A 6,582-nucleotide genomic window follows, 5' to 3' on the forward strand; every position below is an offset into this window, starting at 1 on the left:
GAGGGACACGGAGGAGATGGAGGGACACGGAGGGAGGTGGAGGGACGGAGGAGATGGAGGGACGGAGGGAGAAGGAGGGACATGGAGGGAGATGGAAGGGACACGAGGGTAGATGGAGGGACACGGAGGCTGATGGAGGGACACGGACGGAGGTGGAGGGACATGGAGGGAGATGGAGGACACGGAGGGAGGTGGAGGGACACGGAGGGACACGGAGGGACACGGAGGGAGATGGAGGGACACGGAGGGAGATGGAGGGACACGGAGGAGAGGAGGGACACGGAGGGAGATGGAGACACGGAGGGAGGTGGAGGGACACGGAGGGAGAGGAGGGACACGGAGGGAGATGGAGGGACACGGAGGGGAGATGGAGGGACACGGAGGGGATGGAGGGACACGGAGGAGAGGAGGGACACGGAGGGAGAGGAGGGACACGGAGGAGATGAAGGAGATGGAGGGACACGGAGGCTGATGGAGGGACACGGAGGGAGATGGTGTGTGTGTGTGTGTGTGTGTGTGTGACAGATGGCTAGCTCTGGGTGTTAAGTGAGTGAAAATCCTAAATGAGTAAACCAGAGAATGACTAACTGACTGATCATATGACTGACTGACAGACAGACTGGCAGACTGACTGACTGAGCTAAAAATACCGATCCAGGAAAGAGAACAAACTTACAAACATAACAAAACACAATAAAACATAACAAAACATAATAAAAGATAATAAAACAATAAAATTCGTCTAAAACAACATGAAATAATAACTAAAATAATCACGTTTTACCTTAGTGTTTATTTAGTATTTATACACGCTGTGTCTGTGTGGTTTGGTGCATAATAGAACTGGTGATGATGTCAAGATATAGTGAGGAGTGAGTGAGTGAGTGGGGTGAGGAGGGGTGGGTGAGGAGGGTGAATGGGTGAGTGGGTGAGTGAGTGGATGAGTGAGTGGATGGGTGGGAGTGAGTGGGGTGGGTTGGAGGGGTGGGGAGGGGTGGGAGTGGAGGGATGGGTGAGTGATTGGGTGAGTGAGCGGGGTGGGGTGGAGTGAAGTGGGGTGGGTGGAGGGGTGGGTGGGGTGAGGGGTGGGTGAGGAGTGGGGTGGGGTGGTGAGGTGTGAGTGGAGGAGGGGTGGGGTGAGGAGTGAGGGTGGGTGGAGGGGTGGGGTGGGTGAGTGAGTGGGTGGGTGAGTGGGAGTGAGGAGTGAGTGGGTGAGGAGGGGTGAGTGAGGGTGGGGAGGAGTGGGGTGGGTGAGGGTGGGTGAGGAGGGTGGGTGGGAGGAGGGTGGGTGGGTGAGTGAGGGGTGGGTGAGTGAGTGAGTGAGTGGATGGGTGAGTGAGTGGATGGGTGGGGGTGAGGGTGAGTGAGTGGATGAGTGAGTGGATGGGTGAGTGAGGGAGGTGAGGTTACTGGGTGGGTGAAAGGGTGAGGAGTGAGTGGGCTGGAGAGTGGATGGGTTGAAAGGGTTAGTGGGTGAGTGGGCGGGTGAGTGGATGGGTGGAAAGGTCATTGGGTTAAGTGGATGGATAGATTAAGTGAATTATATTTTACACAAACTCTAAAAAATAATAATTAAAATATAAATTATTCATATATTAAAAAAAAACCCACATCCATTTATATTTAACAAACAACAGAGTAAAATTACTCTTATACTCAAAACAACAAATAAACCCAAACAGATATGTAAACCAACCAATTAAAAACCAGATATAAACCCTAAGATATATGTATACGGTAAAAAATAAGGAGTTAAAACACACGTAAACCTCGAGAAAAAAACATATATGAACTTAAACACAAAAGATCTCCCCGACTACATAATGAACCCTTAGGAACAAAGCTTTAAAACACATGACACAACAAACCGAATCCTTCAAAGCCTCTTCACTGCTCACGAAGCTCAAACGAACCCACGAGAGAGTTTAATTACATAGTCAACACTGATCAACGTTGACTTTCACGTCCCACCGCTAACCAGAGTCACAAATGAACCCAAAGAAACATACACTCAGAAATGAACCCAAATAGAATCATTACACTCGGAAATGAACCCAAATAGAATCATTACACTCAGAAATGAACCCAAAGAACTATTACACTCACGAAATGAACCCAAAAGAACTATTACACTCAGAAATGAACCCCAAAAGAACCATTAGACTCACAAATGAACCCAAAGGAATCATTACACCAGAAATGAACCAAAAGAACCATTACACTCAACAAATGAACCCCCAAAGAACCATTAGACTCCCAAAATGAACCCAAAGAGAACCATTACTCTCAAGTGATCCCAAAATAGAACTATCAGACTTCTAAATTAAACCAAACTAACTAGACTCCCAAATGAGCCTCACCCAAACAGAAACCTTAGACACAAGAGCCACATCCATCAATCAGCATCAGGCCGTCACACCCATGATAAGGAGTCACTGTAAGAGTCTTTATCATCCCTAAGAGTTAATTCCCTTAATGGAGTCTTAAGTTAATTATTCTGGGTTCATGAATAAAATGGAACCCAAAGAATGTTGTTAAATTCATCTCTTCTGGTCATTAATATAATAATAATAATAATAATAATAATAATAATAATAATAATAATAATAATAATAATAATAATAATAATAATAATAATAACAAATAACTACAACAATAATAATAATACAAATAATAATAATAATAATAATAATAATAAATTGAAATATTATTAATTATATTTCTGATACTAAACAGTAATGTAATGATAAAAATAATAATGTTGGGAAATCTATTAGAAATGAGGAGGATCAGCAAACAGGCAAGAGAATAACGATTATGTGTTGTGCATTGAAGAGTGGAATGATAGAAAGACAAAAATAGGATGTAGTTAAGAGATAGAGATGAAAAACGTAACGAGAGAAAATACAGAATAGTGGAGATTGAAGATGACACGAGAGACGACCCGGAATCAACAAACGTGGCACCAATAACGAGTAAATAAACAAATATAACATAACAACTTGCCTTTATTAACTAAATTTACGATCTGTGACGCTTTTATTTTTTCCTACGTAAAAAATAACTAAATATACGATCATTAAACACACTTAAAACGCCTATTTTTGGCGGGAAATACACGTCATCAATAAACACACTTAAAACGCCTATTTTTGGCGGGAAATACACGTCATCAATAAACACACTTAAAACGCCTATTTTTGGCGGGAAATAACCATCACTAAATAATTTTAAAAAACATACGCGACGGGGAAAATTATCTCCGTGTCATCAGTGAGGGTTTTATTAGCAGTGACAGTCATTATACGAAAAACACTACCACACATATGCAAATTTCCATCGGCTGTCCTTGAGTTTCATTAAAATGGACTTTAGTTCCGAGACGGGTTGTTGACGCTGTAAAATTCTCTTCAGATAAGGATTAAATTTACTTCTTTTTTTTACTTAAGTGGGCTTGAACATGTTTTATAGGCGACTGAACTTAGCACATGACTCAACTGGTATACAAGATGACTCAACTAGTGCATAAGGCGACTTAGTATATGAGTCAACTTAGAACATACGATGACTCAACAAGCACATGTGATGACTCGTTACCACTGACTAACACAGCCAGAGCATGAAAGAAGATCAATTTTACGTACCCTATCCTCACCCACCCACCCACCCTGGCCACTACCCACCTATCCTCACCTCCACCCCACCCACCCTGGCCACTACCCAACTATCCTCACCACCACCCTATCCACCCCTGGCCACCACCCACCTATCCTCACCACCACCACCCACATCCTCACCACCACCCCATCCCACCCTGGCCACCACCCACCTATCCTCACCACCACCACCCACCCTGGCCACCACCCACCTATCCTCACCACCACCCATCCACCCTGGCCACCACCCCTATCCCCACCACCACCTCATCCACCTGGCCACCCACCCACCCATCCTCACCACCACCCTATCCACCCCACACCACCCAACCATCCCTCACCACCACCCCACCCACCCTGGCCACTTCCCCACCCATCCCCACCTCCACCCCACCCACCCTGGCCACACCCACCTATCCTCACCTCCACCCCACCCACCCCTGGCCACTATCCAACCATCCTCACCACCAATCCATCCACCCCTGGCCACCACCCCTATCCTCACCACCACCTCATCCACCCTGGCCACCACCCACCTATCCTCACCACCACCCCATCCACCCTGGCCACCACCCAACTATCCTCACCACCACCTCACCCACCCTGGCCACTACCCACCTATCCTCACCTCCACCCCACCCCCACCTATCCCCTCACCACCACCATCCCAACCACCCAGACCACCCACCCACCTATCCTCACCACCACCCCATCCACCCACCCACCTATCCTCACCACCACCCCATCCACCCACCCACCTATCCTCACCCCCAACCCCCATCCACCCACCCACCCATCCTCACCCCCCCACCCACCAATCCTCACCACCATCCCACCCACCCTGGCCACCACCATCCCACCCACCCAGACCACCCACCCACCCATCCTCACCACCACCCCATCCACCCAGACCACCCACCCACCCATCCTCATCACCACCCCACCCACCCTGGCCACCACCCACCCATCATCACCACCATCCACCACCCACCAATCCTCACCACCACCCCATCCATCCAGACCACCCATCCTCACCACCATCCCACCCACCCCTGGCCACCACCATCCCACCCACCCAGACCACCCACCCACCTATCCTCACCACCACCCCATCCACCCAGACCACCCACCCACCCATCATCACCACCATCCTACCCACCCACCAACCCTCACCACCATCCCACCCACTCCAACCACCCACCCACCCATCCCCACCACCACCTCACCCACCCCACACCACCCACCTATCCCTCACCACCACCCCACCCACCCTGGCCACCACCCATCTATCCTCACCACCACCCAAATCCACCCACCAACATATCCTCACCACCACCCCATCCACAGACCACCCACCCACCCTGGCCACCACCCACTCCATCCCACCACCACCCCATCCACACAGACCACCCACCCACCCCTGGCCACCACCTGACTATTCACCACCATCCCACGCACCCAGACCACCCACCCACCTATCCTCACCACCACCACCCACCCTAGCCACCACCACCCATCCCCACACCACCCACCCACCCTGGCCACCACCCATCTATCCTCACCACCACCCAACCACCCGCCCACCTAACCACCACCACCCCACCCACCCTGGCCACCACCCACCTATCCTCAGCACCACCCCATCCACCCAGACCACCCACCCACCATATCCTCACCACCACCCCATCCACCAACCCACCCACTTACCCACCCACTCCATTCTCCTCCACCCCATCCACCAACCCCACCACCTACCCATCCATCTATCCTCACCTCCACCCCATCCACCAACCCACCCACCATCCTCACCACCACCTCACCCACCTACCCACCCACCTATCCTCACCTCCACCCCATCCCCCACCCACCCATCCTCACCACCACCTCACCCACCCCTGGCCCCACCCACCTACCTCACCACCACCCAAATCCACCCACCCACCTATCTCACCACCACCCCACCACCCCACCCACCTAAACACCAGTAACACCAGGTAACCAGGAACTGTAGCTACTGTCCCCAACGGGGCTGCCAGTACAGTCCCACACAGAACCAAGCAGTCTATTAGGTCTTGGGAAGTTATCGAACAGGATGGATGGATGGATGGAGATGGATGGATGGATGGATGGATGGAGATGGATGAGATTGGATGGATGGAGATGGATGGATGGATGGATGGAGATGGATGGATGGATGGATAAATGGATAAATGGATGGATAAATGGATGGATGGATGGATGGATAAATGGATGGATGGGTGGATGGATGGATGGATGGATGGATGGATGAGTGGATGGAGATGGATGGATGGATGGATGGATAAATGGATGGATGGAGATGGATGGATGGATGGATGGATGGATCGATGGATGGAGATGGATAAATGGATGGATGGAGATGGATGGTGGATGGATGGATGGATAAATGGATGGATGGAGATGGATGGATGGATGGATGGATGGATAAATGGATGGATGGGATGGATGGATGGATGGATGGATGGATGGATGGATGGATGGATGGATGGATAAATGGATGGATGGGGATGGATGGATGGATGGATGGATGGATAAATGGATGGATGGAGATGGATGGATGGATGGATGGATGGATGGATGGAATGGATGGATGGATGGATGGGGATGGATGGATGGCGATGGGTGGATGGAGATGGATGGATGGATGGAGACGGAAGGATGGGATGGATGGAAACCGGATGAATGGATGGACACAGACAGGACGGACGGATGGAGAGAAACGGACGGACGGACAGACGGACTTATAATCATTTTGTCATTAATAAAAAAATACAATCAGTGAGGAAACTTGTCTCTTCCGTCTCCTTCACAGTTCATTACTTCTTATTACTCAAGTTAAACCCACCAAACACATCTCATATAGGCAAACACGCACAAAGACATAAGC

Source organism: Homarus americanus, unplaced genomic scaffold (genome assembly GCF_018991925.1).
Source record: "Homarus americanus isolate GMGI-L3 unplaced genomic scaffold, GMGI_Hamer_2.0 scaffold41027, whole genome shotgun sequence".
NCBI lineage: Eukaryota > Metazoa > Arthropoda > Malacostraca > Decapoda > Nephropidae > Homarus > Homarus americanus.